The sequence below is a fragment of the Castor canadensis genome, chromosome 5, assembly GCF_047511655.1.
Source record: "Castor canadensis chromosome 5, mCasCan1.hap1v2, whole genome shotgun sequence".
Taxonomy (NCBI): Eukaryota; Metazoa; Chordata; class Mammalia; order Rodentia; family Castoridae; genus Castor; species Castor canadensis.
This window is the reverse complement of record NC_133390.1, coordinates 21,281,956-21,303,116: the sequence shown is the minus strand read 5'-3', so window position 1 is coordinate 21,303,116 and position 21,161 is coordinate 21,281,956.

The following is a 21,161-nucleotide window of genomic DNA, read 5'->3' as shown; positions in this document are numbered from 1 at the left end:
GATATTCCTGACATGGAACTAACATAATCAGGGTGTATAATCTTTTTAATGTGCTGTTGAATTTGGTTTGCAAATATTTTATTTGGAATTTTTATGTTTAAGTTTATTAAGCATATTGTCTATAATTTTCTTTTTACATTACAAAGTCAAAGTAGCAAAAACAGACATGAAAAACCAATGGAACAGAATAGAACATCCAGATATAAAAACATGAGCATAGTCATCTGATAATAAAGATGGAGCTAGAGATACACTGGAGAAATGGCATCCTCTTCAAAAACTGATGTGGAGAAAACTGGTGATTTATTTTTAGAAATTGAAACTAGACCCTTATTTCTCAATCTGTACATAAATTCATGCCAAGTATATCAAATATCTTAAAGGTGAGACCTGAAATCTTGAAACTTCTATAGGAAAAAAATAGGGAAAAATAGAAGTTTCTAAATAAGTTTCTTTATTTCTAAATAAGACTCCAAATGCCCAGGAAATAAGAGTAAGAATTGATAAATGGGACTGCATCAACTTAAAAATTTTCTACATATATGAAGAAACAATTACAGAATCAAATACAACCAAGAGAATAGAGTTGACAACATTTAAAAGATTAATATCTAGAATAAACAAAGAGTTCAAATCACTAAACAGCAAAAGAACAAAGAATCCAATTAATAAGTTGGCAAACTAATTGAACTAATAAATCCCAGAAGTAATTCAAGTGGCTAATAAATACATTAAGGAGGACATCATGTTAAGTGAAATAAGCCAGGCTCAGAATCACAAAATCTGCATGTTTTCTCTCATACATGGAAGATAAATCCAAAAATAAACATATACACAAAAACAAGCATGATCATATACAAACTCAGATGTTGAACATGTTTGTAACAGTGGAATTATTCTATGAAATTTGAAAGAGGAAAAGGAAAAGAGAAGGATAGAGCATTATTAATATTGCATAATATAAGTTGTGAATGTAGAGGATATAAACATGTGTATGGAAAGTTGTTGAAAAATAGGAGGCAGTAGATAAAGGTGTAAGGGAGAGTAATGAAAGGGGTTGAGCAGACCAAAGTAAAGTATATTCACAGTGGCATATAATGAGACACCCCTTTGAACATCAACTTAAATATTAATAATGAAAATCAGGACTGTAAAACAGGTACAGAGTGTGGGGAAGGGGTACAAATAGGAGTGGGAAGGGTGAAGGAAGGAAGGAGAAAAAGAAAAATCCCCCCCACATAATGAACACATCCTAATAATATTTTTTAAAAGAAAAAGAAATGTTCAATACCTTTAGCCATAAAAAAAAACTCAAGTCAAAACTAAATTAAAATCCCATTTCACCCCAGTCAGTTTCACAATCCATTAAGAAAACAAACAAAAGCAAAGCTGGCAAACATGCTGAAGAAAAAAAAGAACTCTTATACACTTTTGCTGGAAATGCAGACTAGTTCAACCTCCATGGAAATCAGTATGGAGAATTCTCAAAATACTAAAAATAGCCCTACCTTTTGACTCCATAAAACCATTATTGGGCATAATTCCATAGTATAAATTAATATAAAAGAATGATACCTGTATTCCCAGTTTTATTGCAGTTCTGTTCACAATAGCTAAAATGTGGAATTAGCCAAGGTGCCCAAAAAATGAAGAATGGATAAATAAAATATAGTGTATATGCATAATGGAATTTTATTCAGATGTAAAGAAAAAAAATGATGTCATTTGCAGGAAAATGAAAGGAACTAAATGATCATGTTAAGTGAGATAAGCCAAGAGCCCAAGTGTCCAAATAGTTCATATTGTTGTACATTCATGGAAATTAGCCCCAATGTTATTAATAATAATAAAAATAATAAGTAAATAAATATAATAATTACTTTTATTATTACTTTATAAGACATGAATACATAAGGGGGATGTTTGAAGGCAGGATCATCAGGAAGGGAGAAAAGAAATGAGGCTGAGGAGCAAAGTGGATCAAATGCGAACACGACAATTGGTAGATAGAGAGATAGATAGATAGATAGATAGATAGATGAAGACAACATAATGAAACCCACCAAACACTCTTGAGAAAAAGAAGAGGGAGAAATGGGAATGAAATGAAGAGGTGACCTTGCTCATGGTCCACTGTATGATTTTATTGAATTATCACAAAAAATAAACCCTCTTTGTACTGTTAATATATGCTAACTTAAAATATACTAAAAGTGTTATACAGGTATAGCAAAACTCCTTTTGGAAATTTGAGTCATTTTTTAGATTTTTAACACATAGATTGGAGATTTAAACTGCAGAGAAGCACATATTTCATGTCTACTGGATTATCATGTAAGAAGTTTAGGTTTTATTCTTCAGAAATTTTAAGACAAGATCTCACAGCCATCTCATTGATTTACTTTACTCTCCTAGGCTTTATTTTTATGAGAGAGCCTTCATGTATTTATTTATTGCTATATTAGTTGATTATGGTTGCTTTACCAACATAGCACCTTTTGGGTGCTTTGAACAATAGAAATGTATTTGCTCATATTCCTGGAGTTAGAAATCTTAGATAATGTTGTGATCAAGGTTGGTGTCTTCTCTATCCTTTGATTGTAGATGACTGCCTTTGCCCTAATTCTTCATATGGTTTTCTCCAGTATCTCTCTGTATCCAATTTTTTTCTTTTAATAAAGACATTCCATCATAAGAACCTCCTCACTTTAATATAATCAGCTTTTTGGAGACTAACCAAAATAGTTACAGCCTAATTCATGAGGATTAGGATGGCAACATATGAGTTTTGGGAGAATATACCATAGCCCATAAAAATTTTCATGGTAGAAAAAATGAAAATAAATCAGAATATTTTGTTTATTCCATAAAACTTATCCTCTACATAGTCCTTAAAACTCTTCTTGAAACTGTCCATTACTTTAAGTTCTGTCATTTTTATTTCTTGAATAAGGACTCGACTCACATGTTCATCATTCTGCCTGAAGATAGTCTTTACCCAAACTTGCCAGTTTAGATAATACGTTTTTCTCTTCCAAATGCCACAGGCAAATCAATTTCCAATGCTTTTACCAGTGTGTATCAGGAGTCAAATTTTACCAGCTTTCTCTAGAAATCTCTTTATTACTTTGCCAGACACTTTCTGTCACCTGGGAGTTAAGTCATCACTCAGTTCAGGTTTTATTACAAATAGCAACATACTTCTGGGTAGCAATTTCAATATGGATCATTTAAGGCTGGATTAATATTCTTCTGATAAATGATTTAAAGCAACCATCATTTGTTTAGGTAAGGTTTCTTTTTGTGCCCCTTTGTGGTGTACTCGGTTGTTTGAATACTCTCTTGGGCAGGTTAATATATGTGTCCTTATTCTGTGGCTAGCTACCAGTTAGCTATACCTCTGACGATATTAGATGTATGAGCCATGGTGCTTACCTCAACTGAAGTATACTTTGGTTATGAGTTTGCAGAACTTGGCTAATGGAAACAGTTACAGAAATTAAAGAAAGAATAAGATGAAAGTATATTGCCCTAGCACATGTCCTCAAACTTTGTTTGTGTCCCATTTGCTGTTGTAACAGCAGATCTGTGATATGTTGGCAGCATCATCCATGACGGTAGTACTGGCCAAGGAAAATACGAATAGATTGAGGCACCTCTCTGCGACATAGCACTGACCTACTCCTAATTTATGAGACTGCTTTCTTTCCCATAGGAAAATATACAGGTATAAAGAAAAAGAGTTATTTCTGCAAATAGTCATTATAACATCAACACAACTTCAACCAAAACTTATCACTGTAAGAACTAACTGATAGAAAATTGGAAAACACATGGCAACAATAGTCAAATGTTGTACTGTCATCCCACCATGTAATCCATTTCAACTCTTGTAAGTCCACTAATGGCATCACTGAAATTTACCTTGCCAAAACTATGGGACAATGCTTCTAAAACTAAAGATATATTTATTTAAAACTCATATGGAGGAAAAATGGAGGATGCAAGATGGTGGCTAGGTTAGAGGGTCAGAAATCATAAGTTCCATGACACCAGAAATATCCTGAAGACATCAGAGCTACACTTCAGTAATTCTGATTGGTTCTAGCCAAAAAAATAACTGCAATCATATTAGGTGCAGGAAACATTCAAAGACTGACCATTAGATCCTTCTTCAATTGCACTTGACCACCATGATAATCCTGTACAGCACAGCCAGAAAGGTGTGTCTGGTTCTGGAAAATAAAAGCTCCCTGATGATTTCTCTCTCTCTGTTTTTTTTTTTTTTTTCCTGTGTTTTTTTCCCCCAACAAGCAGAAGACAGAGCATCAATCAGAATCAAACTCTGTGACATCCTGTACCCCCAGCCCATGGAAAGCCTCCCTATTTTGCACAGCACTGAAAAAAGCAGCCCAATTTCTCCCTGCCAGCTGGCTTCAAAGCTACTTGCATGAAACTGCAGAAAAAACAGGTGAGCATTACACACCAAATTTGACTCCCCTATGTACTCCCTGGGAAAATTATCCAGCACAGCCCCTGAAGAGACTGAACCTGTTCTGCCCAGCAAAACTGAAAAACAGAAACAGCAAACTGTAATCTAACACCAACAGTGGAGGTAGGGTGGAACACTGGACCTGCCCTGGAGAAGGGGGTGGGGCAAGGAGCCAAACTCTCAGTGCAGAACTCTAAGTGAACAAATCCTGGTGTTGATCTCTGGGACAGAGGGAAGCATTTAAAACTAAATTGCCCCAACTTGCTGGGGGAGCTGCTGACCAAACAAAGCTGCAGCTGAGGGGCCACACAGATGCTGCCTTGTGAAAACAACAGCTCTGGCGATCCTGCACAAGCTGGCAGTCTTACCTCACCTCACAATACCAACTAACATGTGGACAGAAAGACCAAATGCTACTCACAAGCCAGTCACCTGGTGAGACCACATCAGAGCTTTTGCTTATATGCCAGCAGCAGCATTAGAGACCTAAGGAATAACCTTTTACCAAAAGACTGATCATTTTGTGGTTTTTGAACCAGGTGTTTTTATTGTATTTCCTTTTTTTTCTCATGTGTTATTAATTCACTATCACAATTTTCTTACTTCTATTCATGCCCCCTTCATATTCCCTCCTTCTCCTGTGCTACAATCCATAGTTCCATCACAAAACTCTTTCTGACCCTTCTCATAAACACTTTCCCCCATCTTCTCCTCCCCTTCCTATCCTCCTCCATGTCACCATACTACTCATCCTTCCTACACACACATCATCTGCTGACTAGTCTACTGTATAAACTAAACACAACCCAAGCCCCCTGCAATCCTTGACAGAAGCACTCTCCACTACAGCAGAAATAAAACCAAACACACACAAGGCCCAAAAAACCTAGCAGTCCCCACAGCACTTCTCCACCCACACACCCCTTTTCCTACCTTCCCCCTTTTAGTGCCACCTTTACCAATTCCCACAAATATATAAGTAGCTTAACAATATTACCCCCCAAACTCTCACTTTTTATAGATATTATTTCAAGGAGTTCTCTATAGAATATGTAATAACTGTTTTAGTATTGAACCTGTGAATTTGGTATTGCTAGCTTATACATCGAGGCCAGGGAAAGAATGGACACATCAACCTAACTAATAACCAAGTCATACACAGCATAAAAATTAAATCAAGGGAAAGAAAAGAAGCAATTAAAACTAGCCTATCAAGAACATAGTTTCAGAGCACCACATGGAGTGAAGGGAAGAAGAAGAAGGGATGGAAACCACTCTCCTCAAAGAAAAAAATTAATGCAGGATTCAGTGGGAAATGAAGGAAATGGAAACCCAGTTCTTGACCTCAATAAAAGAAAGATAAATGTCACTATGGAGCCCAGTGACACCACATAAAAACTCTCAAAGAAGAAATCATGAACGATATCACTGAGAAATTCATGGAGAATATATTGGAAATGGTTAACCAGAATGTACAAAATGCACTCAATAAATTTTAAGATACAAAAAATAAAGAACATGTGAAGACACAAATAAATGAACTCAGACAAGACTTCAACATACACCAAAGTGAAACAAAGGACACTATAAAAATAGAAAGATATGAATTTAAGAGGACAACACAAAATATAAAAGAGGAGTTGAACAAAGATATGGCAAACCTCAGAAAAAAGAATCAAACAGAAATCCTCGAAATAAAAACTCCCTTTAGTTAAACAAAGAGGAAAGACACTCCACCAGACTAAAAGAAGTGGAAGGAAGATTCAACATACTGTTGTTTACAAGAGACCTTTCTTACTGACAGAAATAAACACTGGCTTAGGGTGACAGGCTTGAAGAAGATTTAGTAAGCCAATGGCCCCTGAAAACAGGAAGGAGTAGCAATACTTATATCATATAAAGTAGACTTCAAACTTACATTGGTCAAATGAAATAAAGAAGTACACTTCATACTACTAAAAACAGCAATACATCAAAAGGAAATAACATCCAATGTCAGTGCACCCAATTTCATCAAACATATTCTAAATGACTTAAAAGCATATATGGACAAATTTTTAGACAATTATGACAATCCAAAACAGAACCAAAAGGATAATAAAAACCTAAACAGTTTTATAATACATAATGAAATTGAAGCATGAATAAAAAATCTCCCAAAAAAGAAAAGTACAGGAACTGACGAATTCTCATCTGAATTTTACCACACCTTCAAAGAAGACCTAATACCAACATTCCTTAAAGCTTTCCATGAAATAGAAAGAGAAAGAACACTGCCTAACTGATTCTATGAAGCCAGCATTATACGCATCCCAAAACTGGACAGGTACACATCCAAAAAAGCAGAACTACAGGCTAATCTTAAGGAACATCCATACAAACATCCTCAATAAAACAATGGCAAACTGAATCCAACAACATATCAGAAATATCATTCACCATGACTAAGTCATCTACATCCCAAGGATGCAGGGGTGGTTCAACGTAGGCAAATCAATAAATGTAATACATGACATTAGTAGAAGCAAATACAAAAACCTCTTGATCATCTGAATAGATACAGAAAAAGCCTTTGATAAGATTCAACACCACTTCATGATAAAAGCTCTAAGAAAACTATGAATAGAACAAATGTACTTCAACATTATAAAGGCTATATATGACAAAACTATAGCCAACATCACACTACATGGGGAAAAATGAAACCATTCCCTTGGAAGTCAGGAAAGAGACGAGGATCCCTACCCTCCCCAATCTTATTTAATATTTTCCTGGAATTGCTAGCAAGAACAATAAAGCAAGAAAAAGAATTAAAAGGAATACAAATAAAGAAATAGTCAAAAAAATCTCTATTTGCAGACTATGTGATCCTATCCTTCAAAGACCCAAAAACTCCACCCAGAAACTCCTAGACACTATAAATAGCTTCAGCAATGTAACATGCTACAAAATCAACTTACAAAAATCAGTAGCATTTCTGTATACCAATAGTGAACAAATTGAAAAAGAATATAGAAAAACAATTCCATTTACAATAGTCTAAAAAAAAAATCCAATGCCCATTAATAAACAACAAAGAATGTAAATGACCACTACAAGGAGAACTATAAACCACTGAAGAAAGAGATCAAGGAAGACTACAGAAGATGGAAAGATCTCCCATGCTCATGGATTAGCAGAATCAACATAGTAAAAGTGAGTATACTACCAAAAGCAGTCGAAAGGTTCAACACAATTCTCATCAAATACCAATAACATTCATCACAGAGATTCAAAAATCCACCCTAAAGTTCATTTGGAAATCCAAAAGACCATGAATAGCTAAGGCAATACTGAGCAAAAAAGAGCAAGGCCAGAAGTAGCACAATATCTGATTTCAAACTATACTACAGACCCACAGCAATAAAAATAGCATTATACTTGCTCAAAAACAGATATGAAGGGCAATGTGACATAATAGTGGATCCAGATATGAGTCCACACAGCTACGCTCACCAAATTTTTGACAAAGGTGCCAAAAACATAAAATGGAGAGAAGAATTCCTCTTCAAAAATCTTGCTAGGAAAACAGGTTCTATGCCTGAAGAAAACTGAAACTAGATCCCTGCCTGTCACCTTGTATTAGTATCAACTGAACCTGGATTAGGCATCTTAATTAATATCAGATCCAAAATATTGCAATTGTAAGTGAAAGAGAAGGGAATCCTCTGGAACCAATAGTTATCGGCAAGGACTTCCTCAGTAAAACTCCAGCAGCCCAGCTTCTGCACGGCAAGAAAAATGATTTCTAAATTGAAGAGACCACCCACAGAGTGGTAGAAAATATTTGATAATAGCTATACATCAGACAAAGGGCTGATAACCAGAATTTACAGGGAGCTCAAAAAACTAAACTCCCCAAAAATTAGTGAGCAATAAAGAAGTGAGCAGCTGAACTAAACAGAACTTTTTCAAAGGAAGAAGTCCAAATAGCCAAAAGACACATGAAAAAATGTTCACCCATCCTGGCCATAAAGGAAATAAGAATCAAAACCACGCTAAGTTTACACTTCACTTCTCTTAGAATAGCTAGCATCAAGAACACCACCATCAACAAATGTTGGCAAGGATCCAGGAAAAAGGAACCCTCATACATTGCTAATGAGAGTGTAAGCTAGTACAATCACTTTGGAAAAAAATATGGAGGCTTCTTAAAAAACTGAAAATAGATCTGCCATATGATCCAACAATACCACTCCTAGGGATATAACTGAAGGAATGCGACTCAGGTTATTCCAAAGGCACCTGCACACCCATGTTTATTGCAGCACTATTTACAATTGCCAAGGTATGGATACAGCCAAAATTCCCACTACCAGTGAATGGATTAATAAAATCTGCTTTTTGCAACCACAAAAAGAATGAAATTTTGTCATTCTCAAATAAATGGATGGAACTGGAGAATTTCATGTTAAATGAAGTTAGACAGGCTCAGAAGACCAAAAATTGTATGTTTTCCTTCATATGAGGATTATAGACCCCCACAATGCAGTAATATTATTGGTAGCTTTTTATAGGCCCATCTTTAAATGTAAGTATGACAATACGACAATACTTCTTTGGAAAGCAACTACATGAAAGACAGGAACACACACAAATAAATAAATAAAAGCAATGTGAATGAAAAGAGGTGAATAGAAGATGGAGACATTTAAAGTTGTGTTACTAATACCTTAAGAGAAACAGGAAAAAAATATATGATCCATGGAAAACAAACACAAGTTACCAGAACATGGGTAGAATAAAAGAATTAGAGTTCTTGGATCTCATAGATATGGAAATCCATCACACTTGGGTATTAATCAAAGCCAAGTGATTTCAAATTCCTTTTCATGTGCAAATGTATAAACAAGTATTCAAAACAGCTCTATTTGTAATAATAACAGGCTTGAATAGCCTAACATTCTCTTCTGATTAAAATATAAAACATACACTGGCATATCCTTTCCTTGGATTACTACTCTGACTCAAAAATAGAATCATCTGTTTTTACGAACAGTTGAATAATCTCAATAGATTTATGCTGATAGACAGAAAGCATCTGAAAATTATAAATATTGTATAACACAATTGAAACTACATTACAGGAATAGAGACAGATTAGTATCTGTCACGGTTAGGGGTCAGAAAGAAGGGGCTCAGTGTGTGTATAAAGGATTAGCACAAAAGAGCTATAGTGGTGGACAATTTGGGATTTTGATAAGAAGAGTGGCTACATAAAATGACACAAATGATAAATTTGCATATAATGACACATACAGACACAGATAAAAATGCTTATAAAACTAACAAATTTTCATTAAGTTCTGTTGAATACACATATAACAAATTGTGGGTTTTTTTCTTAGTGTAATATAGCTATGCAAGTTGCTATTCCTGGGAGAAACTCACTGAAATATGCATGTAGCCCCTCTGTACATTTTTTAAAGTTTCCCATGAATATATATTTTTCTAAAAATAAACATATTGAAATATAGAAATTTAAAACAAAATCATTACAAGCTTTGGAAAATTTAGTATATAATGGAAAGTTGTAACAATTTATCCCCCCCAAATAATTTTTCCTATAACAAAATATTTTAATAGTTACCAAACCATTGACACAATGTATGGGTCAATGATGTAGCTAGTGGGATCCTTTTAGAGTGTATCATCTCATAAATAAATGCAATAAATGATAGCACAAATAAAATTTTGAACATCTGAAAACACACATTGTCATTGAAGAAACTCTTTCGGTTATGAGTTAACCAATATTTTACTTTTCCAAAATTAAAGGAAAACTATTTTCATGTTTTCTTAAATGTCCAATAATAATTAATAAAAATAATCTAAAATATTTTATACCTTTCATTGAATAATAATTATAAGCTTGAAAAACCATTTAATTCAGTTTTGTGTCAAGTTGACATAAAAACTTATGCATTCATTAATATTTCACCTCAAAATCCTCACACACTATATTTGCAGTTAAGGAGTTTTCCAACCAATACAAAGAACTGAGAGTGAAGTAGCTATCTGTAATTCTATACTTCATTTGTAGAAGAATGGTTATCCTACATTCTACTGAATTTTACAAATAGTTTGCTTAAATATTTCAATCTTTTATTCTAAAGCATGAATATACTTTGCAATTAGAAATTAAGCTAATACAAGTTAAAAATCGTCATGCTAACGTTTATTTTACATTTCTATGGTATTTTCTTCTGTTCCTTTAAAATTTCTTTCATTTTTCTCATGTATGCATATTTTTGAAAGTTAAATGAAAAATTTTAAAAGCCAAATGATTCAACAAGTTTTGTTGAGCTGAAAGAACATTTTCCCTTCCTCATGAACCAATTTCTAAATTCCCAGACCTGAGCTTTCAACTTGATCAACAATAAAGTAGATTTTCTTTTAATTTGTTTTGCTCCAAATGCTTGATCAATTTTAAATATAAAATAAAGCCTCTAAGCTGTAAGCTAGACTCATTGTTAACGAGGTCTTTTACACTATGACATCTTATTAGCTCTATTCATCTCTCCCCTGGGTAGAATGTTCTATTTCCTTTTAGCACATATTTAACTATTTTTATTTATTTGTTTGTTTTTAATAGTTTTAAATTTTATTTAATTGTTTTTATATTAACTTACATGTGTATACATTATTTGGGCCATATTGCCACCCCCCAGCTGTTCTGCCCTGTAGTTCTCTGATTTTGTTGAAGAAAAAATGTAGAAGACAATAAGAAAACCATCGATCACATTTTTTGCTAGTTTGAGATAATGATAGCTATACATGGAGAGTCTTTGTGCTTTTTACATGCATAAATGTATTTGCATACACATTGGTTCATCTCTACCAGACCTTTTCTTTACTTCCTGGTCCCCTTTCCATAGTGGCCTGTGCTGGTTTAAGATTACTACATTCACTGCTATACAGTTAGCACACCAACCTCATTCAAGTTTTTGGTTTTCTTCCCTTACCTGATTCCTATGGTACACAGTCTTCCCTTAGTGTGAAACCCATGTCCAATAGTATTATGGCATTTGGTTTAGGTCTATAATCCACATATGAGAGAGAACATGAGATTTTTGGCCTTCTGAGCCTAACTAACTTCACTTAAGATGGTGTTCTCCATTTCCATCCATATACTTGCAAGAGACAAATTTTCATTCTTCTTTGTGGCTGAATAAAATCCCATTGTGTATACGTACCACATTTTCTTAATCCACTCATTTGTAGTGGGGCATTATGGCTGTTTTCATACCCTGGCTATTGTGAATAGCGTTGCAATAAACATGAATGTGCAGGTGCCTTTATAGTAACCTGACTCATATTCCTTCCGGTATACCCCAAGAAGTGATATTTTTGCATCATTATGGAAGATCTATGTTTATTTTTTTAAGAGGCCTCTATACTGTTTTCCATAGTGGTTGTACTAGTTTACATTCCCACCAGCAGTGTATGAGTGTTCTTTTTCCCTCACTAATATTATTTACTTTTTTTTCACTATTTTTTGCTAAGGACAATTAAGCAAAAAGTATTTAACTTATCAAAGTCTTTACAGAAGTGTTGCTTTGATCTCTTCTAATTACTCATTTAACATGTGAACATATTCTGTCTATCTCATCTATTAAAAGAATAATTTGGGAGATGCAATTACAGAACCAAAAATCCTTCTCAAAACAATGATTGTTATGCAAATAACTAATCATTATTAAGTTAAAATCTTTTCAAAGCATTCTGTTCTTCAGACCAAGACTTCCCACTACCAAAAAGTACATTTCTCTGGAGACAGTTTGGAATCTAAGTCTTCTCTGAGAATCAGTGCACACAGAGTTCTGTAGCACATGGCCCCAATGAGAATTTCCTTCAGAACAGATGCTAAAGTTTCATGCAATTTAATGGTGAGTGTTGTAATGAGACAATTTTATTTAACTTCAGTCTAGGAGGGAGACACAATCTACATGATTCGACAATGTTCAAATTGAAAGTGCCTTACGGATATGGAAATTGATATACTTCTAAAAGTTGTTTAAAATTCACACAGTACTTGAAATGCCTTTTTGTGAATAAAAATTGTCTTCATTTTTATCTGTATTTGGACAAACATTTTTATCATTGTTACAATATTGTAATTGGTGTTGCAAAAACAAGAAGAATTATTTTATTGGTCTTCTGTGTATTTCAATTTTATAGTAGTGATGTCTGATAAGAAGAAAGCATATTTTAGCTGGGTGCTTGTAGCTTGGGCCTGTAATTTTAGCTACTCAGAATGCAGAGATTAGGAGGAGTGTGTTTGATGACAAGTCCAAGAAAGAAGTTAGACCCAAACTCAGAAAGTAAAAATAAAGGAAGAAAGCAAAAAGGAAGGACAATTTATATTTTAAAAGGACCACATACCTTAAATGAGGAACTACAAAGTACAATGACTTCTTCCATACAGTTTCTTATAAACTGGTTCGTATAAAAATGTATCTGGATAAATTAATTATTTTCAGTGACTAATCTTCTCATACCTTTGACTAGAAAAAAATATATTATAAAATTCCATTCAAAATTACCTTGTTTCCTTTTTATTGGACAAAATAGATTTATCATTCAGAAAACATCAATGTAGTCTATAGCTATCACCAATTATCGATATATCATGACTGGAGGCCAATTGTAAGAGGAGCAAACTGAGGTTTTGTTTTTAAAAAATAGACTTTACATTTTCCCTATTTGGGATGAAATACTTAATGAACCACTCATATTTGTAACCAGGTCTCCATTCGCATAACATTATGATTTGTCACTTATTCAAATTTCTCTTGTCTTTGCACTGTGGTGGTGTCTAAGTGTTTTCTCTGTCATATGAATAATATGGGTACCCTGAAGGGCTTGAATGTTAGAGTTTGATAATGTTTTAATGAGTAGAAATAGGTACAAATTGCCCTTTTAATTTATTAGCAGGCCAAAACACAGATGGTACTCTCAGAGGCAATCATCAAGAATGTAAGAAGAAGATTATACATTTACCTGAGAGGCCATGATTAAGGGAAACCAAAAGAGCGTTACCATCTACAGGAGAGTCAACCCATAAAATATGGTTCAGTAGACAAGGACCAAGAGTTGATACTTTAGAACACTCATATAATAATAGATTCAGACTTCTGAAGAGAAATGAAACTGCTTTCTATCCTCACCCCCTCCGAAGTCCCCATCTTCTCTCAGTATCTCCTGGAGGGTGGTAGGTTATGACATTATAAAATATAGCACTTGAGCATGGAGACTATTATGAGTTAAAGACACCTGAACAATAACGCATGCATAAATAGCACGCTGACCTTCGTTTTACTTCCTGAAAGATGATGAAACTCTTATGAGACCGGTGCTCTTCCTGTACATGAAGAAACACACATTCTTAACACTGGCTATTGGCCTAGTCCATGCAGCTATATCTGGTTACTTTTCCACAATTTACTAGCTTTTGTCCAACTGGTATATAAACATTGGCTCAAATTGCCCCTCTGAACAGTGAATTCGTATGGATACTCCCATGAAGTCATAAAAGCCTGTATTTTTTCCCTAATATATCATATCAATTTAGTCCTGAGGCTCCATCCAGGAACCCTAAGAAAGTAGAAACAAAGTTCAGTCTTGCTTCCAATTCCATGAGCCAAAACTAAAGGGGTTTAAGGTTTGATTTATTCATAATTTCAGCCTACAGGGTTTTAATCAAGATGGAAAAGGGTAGAAATGACTCTGTGGAGAAAAATTATTCTATGAAGGAAGGTTGCTGTGTTGCGATGCCACTTCCAATATTTTCTTCTATTTTTCTGTTTCAGTACTCTGTCCTTTGTATGGTGCAAGCAAACACATGGTACTCTCAGAGGCAATCTTTACATTGGCCTCTTTACAGTCATCCAAGATTGTTTCTAAGACACTCAAAAAGATACCAAAATTTGCAGCAGCATATTTTCATATAATATGAAATAGTATTTGAATAGAATTTCTCCACATGTTCTCTGATAATTTAATGCTCTGATAGTTTAATGTTTATTTATAACATCTAATGCATTATAAAGTTATGTAAATTATTCACATATTCTACTGCTTGGGAAAATAACAAGAACAAAATTTTACATGTACAGTACAGATACTATTTTTTATAATTCATATTTATTATTGATGTACTGGGATATATTGTGATATTTACAAAAGTTCTTAAAATATATCATAGTTGAATTCACTACCTCCATCATTCTTTATTCTCCATATCCCCAATTCCTGTAATAGTTTCAAAATGTCTCATTTTTCCATTTTCACACATTGATATTTCCACTACATTGATCTTCCTTTACACTTTCCTTAATCCTACCCCCTCCCTCTGGTGCCAACCCACCATATATGACCTGTTTGGTTTTTCTGTTCTGCTTATTTTTTATTATAACATTTTTATTTGTTTAAGATAGCTACACAGGGTGTTTCTTTGTGACATTTCCATATATATATGTACTATAACCTAAATTGATTCATTTCCTTTATTTTTCAACTTTCTACCTTAGTTGTCTTCTTCTTTTGATTTCAACAGGTTTAAAAATTCTATATTCATTCTTGTTTAGGAAGTATACCAAACATATTTACCCTCTTAAATTCCTTCTTTTACCTTCCCTCTGTCATGTGTGACCTCCCTTAACAGTGGCTTGTTTTTCAAAATATTGCTGTATTTGTATTTGATTTATATGCCTCTTACGAGAGGAAACGTGTGACTTTTCTCCTTCTGAACCTGGCTAACTTCACTTAAATGTTCTTCAGTTTCATCCATTTACCTCCAAAAGAGAAAATTTCATTCCTTTTTGTGGATGAATAAAATTCACATTCATCAGTAATGGGGGATGTTGGCTTAGCTATTATGAATAATGCTGCAATAAACATGGGTGTGCAGGTGCCTTAATTGTAACCTGACTTCCATTCCTTCAGGTATATCCCTAGGAATGGAATCACTGGATCATATGGCAGTTCTAATTTTAGTTGTTGCATTTTTTTCAATACTTCTTTCCTTAGCGGTCATATTAAATTACATTCCCACCAGCAGTATATGAACATTCCTTTGCCCCAATATCCTTGCCAATATTTGATACTTTTGATCAATATTGGTAGAATCCATGGATGTGAAATCCACATATATTAAAGGCCAACTGTATACAATTTGGAAATCTCACTTGAGAAACCGATGCTCCTTTATCCTCTAGAGATCTAGTTTGTACATGGAAAATATGTGCTTTCTGTATTGATCTAGATTTTATATTTTACTGACATACAATGCCAATTCTGACAGTGTGTCTAAGTCTCATTAATGCTGCATTAAAGGCATCAATTTGTTTTTAGGTTAACCGATGTCCTCCTTTCTGGTTCTTTTCATAACAAGGTTAATACATTGTCCTTGATATTTCCTTCTTATTTCCAACTTCAGTTTGTTCGAGGTAAAGGAAGAAGAAGAAGAGATCCTCTGTATCCAGGACCAATGGGAAACTCAAGCACTTAGTTGCTCTGTGTGGAACTCCATTGTAATAATTTTTAGTATTCTTATTAGAAATCTATAAAAACCCATGATTTACACTTCTGTGAGCTATGAGAAAATGATCTTCACAAGTGAAATAGAGTTTGTGAAAGAGAAGTGAAAATCAGCACTTTACACCCACAATAGAAAGCCATATCCGGAGTTCACTGTCCAACAGTGTGGCTGTCTCAGAACCGTAAGTGGTAGAAAGAGTAGCATGGTGATCTAGAAGAGCAAGGAACAGAAAACACTATGCTGTAGTTAATAAAATACTTAAGAAAACTGTAAAGGATATTCAGAAAAACCTGGGAAATGCTTTGGGCCTATATTATTTGTATTAGGAAATCAAATAATGACTTACAGATTAATAATTTGCCTCACTTAATGATTTTTCTATTCAGTCAGTTTCACACTGATCAAGGCCAGTTCTTTCTTGTCCATTATAGGGTAAATATATTTTATGAGTTATATTTATTTGTTTTAGTTAACCTTTAATAATGAATTAAGCCTTTTTTATTTCATTTATTGATCTTTATTTTGTATAAAATATGACGGATCCATTATTTTGCACAGAGAATCTGATTTTGTCAAATGCCCACATCCTCCATGTAATGATGAACATAGGCAGCATACAAAACTTTTCTATATGACAAATGGAACCCTGTTCTGATTTCCAGTTAGTATTTCAATGCTGTAGGACATAGGCAAACAGAGAGCACTTTTTCTGTCAGTATACATTTATTTTTGTATATTATAATTTCATATAAACTCATTTCAATACTAAACAGATGACATGATCCTATATCTTAAAGACCAAAAAAAAAAATTTTACCCAAAAACTCTTAGACAACATAAACAGCTACATCAAGGTGGCAGGATACAAAATCAACTTACAAAAATCATTAGCTTTTCCATATACCAATAATGAACAAACTGAGAAAGAATATATTCAAATAATTCTATTCAATATAGCCTTAAAAAAATAAAATACCTTGGAGTAAACTTTAAAAAGGATGTGAATGACCTCTACAAGGAGAACTACAATCCCCTGAAGAAAGAGATAGAGAAATATTACAGAAGGTGGAGACATTTCCCATGCTCGTGGCAGTTCCTTTATCTATTTTTATTCATTTTATTTCCTCTTCTTACCTAATGCTCTGGCTAGGAATTCCAGGACTATGTTGAATAGGAGTGGGGATAGTGGGCCCCCTTGTCTCATTCCTAATTTTAGGGGAAATGGTTTCAGTTTTACACCATTAAGTATGATGTTGGCTGCAGGTGTGTCATATATAGCCTTTACAATGTTGAGGTACTTTTCTTCTATTCCTAGTTATTGTAGAGTTTTTATTATGAAGTGGTGTTGAATCTTGTTGAAGGATTTTCTACATCTTTTGAGATATAAAGTGCTTTTTGTCTTTGCTTCTATTAATATGCTGTATTACATTTATATGTTGAACCACACCTGTTTCCCTGGGATGAAGCTGACTTGATAGTGGTGAGTGATCTTTCTGACATGTTGTTGAATTCAGTTTGCCATTATTTTATTGAGGATTTTTGCATCGATGTTCATTAAGGAGATTGGTTTATAGTTCTTCTTTTTGGAGATGTCTTTCTCTGGTTTTATGATGAGTGGCTTCATAAAATGAGTTAGGCAGTTTTCTTTCACTTTCTGTTTCTTGGAACAGGTTAAGGAGAGTTGGTATTAGTTCTTTAATGGTCTGAGAGAATTCAGCAGAGAATCCATCATGTCCTGGACTTTTCTTTTTTGGGAGACTATTGTTGCTTCAATTTCATTTTGTGTTAAAGATCTATTCAGATGATTAATAGACTCTTGGTTCAATTTTGGATGGTCATAGGTATCTAGAAATCTATCCATTTCTTCAAGGTTTTACAATTTATTAGAATATGCATTCTCAAAGTAGTCTTTGATTATTTCCTAGATTTCAGTGGTGTTTGTTGTGATCTCCCCTTTTGCATTTCTGGTTTCACTTACATGGATTTTTTTCTCTCCTCATTTTAATCAGGTTTGCCAGGTGTCTGTCAATCTGTTTATTTTTTCAAAGAACAAACTTTTTGTTTCATTGATTCTGTGTATTTTGTTGTTGTTGCTGCTGTTTCATTGATTCCCTTATTTTATTATTTCTCTTCTTCTGCTTTTTTGGGATTTGCTTCTACTTGTTTTTCTAGGAGTTTGAGATGAAGCATTAAGTCATTGATTTAACATCTTTTTGTCCTCTTAATATGTGCACTCATGGTTATAAACTTTCCTCTCAGGACTGCCTTTACTGTGTCCCATAGGTTCTTGTAGGTTGTGATTTTATTTCATTAACTTCCAGGAACCTTTTAATTTCCTCTTTTCTTTCATCAATGACCCATTGATGAAATTGGTTAACTTCCAACTGTTTGCATTTTTTAATGTTGTTTTTGTTGTTGAGTTCTAGTTTTAATGCATGTGATCAGAAAGAATGCATGGGATTATTTCTATTTTCTTATGTTTGCTGAGGCTTGCTTTGTGCCCTAAGATATAATCAATTAGGGAGAAGTTTTCATGGGCTGCTGAGAAGATTCTATATTGTGCAGAAGTTGGATGAAATACTCTGCAAACATCTGTTAGCTCCATTTGATCTATGGTGTGATTTAGATCTATGATTTCTTTATTGATATTTTTATTGATATTATTTTATTGATATTATTTATTGATAACCCTATTGGTTATGGGGTGTATTAAAGTCTCCCACTACCACCGTGTTGGAGTTTATATATATTTATTTTAGGCCTTTCAGAGTATGTCTGATGAAATAGGGTGCATTGTCCTTGGGTGTATACAGGTTGATACTTATTATTATTTCTTTTTGGCTTACATCCCCTTTTATTAGTATGAAATGTCTTTTATCTCATTGGATCAATATAGGTTTGAAGTCTACTTTGTCCTAGATAAAGTATTGTTTCTCCTATCTGTTTTCAGTGGCCATTGGCTTGGTAAATCTTCTTCCAGCCTTTCACCCTAAGCCAGTGCTTATTTCTGTCAATGAAATGCGTCTCTTCTAAGCATCAGATTGTCAGATCTTCCTCTTTAATCCAGTTTGCCAACAGGTGTCTTTTGATGGGGATATTAAGTCTGCCAGTAAATGTGGGTATACTCCAAAAGCAATCAATATGTTTAATGCAATTCATATGAAAATACCAATGGCATTCATCACAGAGATTGAAAAATATACCCTAAAATTCATTTGGAAACACAAGAGACCGTGAATAGCCAAGGCAATACTCAGCAAAAAGAGCAATGCTGGCGGTATCACAATACCTGACTTCAAACTACATTACAAAGCCATAGCAATAAAAACAGCATGGTACTGGCACAAACACAGACATGAAGACCAGTGGAACAGAATAGAGGACCAGGTATGAATCCACAGAACTATGCTCACCTTATTTATGACAAAGATGCTAAAAACACACAAAGGAGAAAAGATAACCTGTTCAACAAATGTTGCTGGGAAAATCATTCTGCAAAAAACTGGAACTAGATTCATGTTTATCACCCTATACTAGTATCAACTCAAAATGGATCAAGGACCTTAATATCAGATCTGAAACTCTGACATTGTTACAGGAAAGAACAGGAAACAAAAGTAATATGTGTAGGCAATGACTTCTTCAATAGAACCCCAGCAGCTCAGCAACTAAGAGAAAGGATTGAGAAATAGGATTTCACAAAACTAAAGAGCTTCTGCACAAGAAAAGAACTAAAGAGCTTCTGCACAAGAAAAAAGAAATGTTCTCAAAACTGAAGAGACCATCTACAGAGTGTGAGAAAATATTTGCCAGCTATACATCAAAGGACTGATAACCAGAATATACATGGAACTTAAAAAACTGAAGTCTCCCAAAATCAATGAACCAATAAAGAACTGGGCAACTGAACTAAACTGAACTTTCTCAAAAGAAGAAATTCAAATGGCATATATATATATATATATATATATATATTGCTGACAATAATTTTAATAATTTCTGTCTAGGTGAAACCTGTCTAGGTGAAACAGAACTTACCTATTGCATACTGGTGTACATTTGCATTATTTCCTTTTTTATTCTTTTGAATAAATATATAGTAATGTCTTTGAAGTGTAAATCTTCTGTGACGATATATTTTCATTTCACTGGGGTAAACATCAAGAAGTAGAATTGAAGTATCTTGTAGTAAAGATGGGTTTAAGTTTACAGTAATTGAAAATCATTTTATTCCACAATTTAAAAAGGCACATTCGATGTATAGAGTTCCAGTGGCATCACATACTGCCGAACAGCACAGGATATTGACAATGGTTATTATTATAGCAGGGTAAATAAGTGATTAATGTGATGCCATTGATTCTTATGTATTTTAGTAACAAAAGAGATACTTATAAAAACATTATATGCTGCCTCATTAATATGTACAATTTTTATATTTTGTGTATCACTTAAAATTAATTTGAGAAGAAAGTGAAAATGTTTCATAATAAATATGCCAAATAAGAACAAACATAATCTTTCATGCTCAGTCATAATTTATGAATAAAAATCTCTGATCAAATTTACGGGATACCCTTACATGGGATTTGTGTCCATGGTGACAACCACCTGTAGGCAATGACATGGGAGAGTTCCCAGTGTAAGAAGTCAGATCAAACAGGGCATGTATTATATGATTTCATTTATGTTATAATATGAACAAGGAAAAATTGTAGATATAAAATCAATGAATGTTTTCAAAGAACTGGAGATGGAGGAAGAGATTGATTACATAGCACCAAGAGGGAAGGAGGTTGGTACTGTGATCTGTTTGTATGAATTTTATTCAACATTGAGTTGGAAAGAAGACACAACCAATATACAAGTCTTGTTCTTTTTGTACGTAGATTTAATATCTTTCCCCCACTGACTAAAATAAGATAAGGAATTTAGAATCATCTTTCATTAGTGGCAGAGTGATTCAAGCAATAAGAGGACTGTCTAGAAAGCATGAGGCCCTGAGTTCAAACTCTGGTACTGCCAAAAAAAAAGTAAAATCATATTTCATATACCAGTTTTGATTTTCCTACTACTAAAATATCCTGC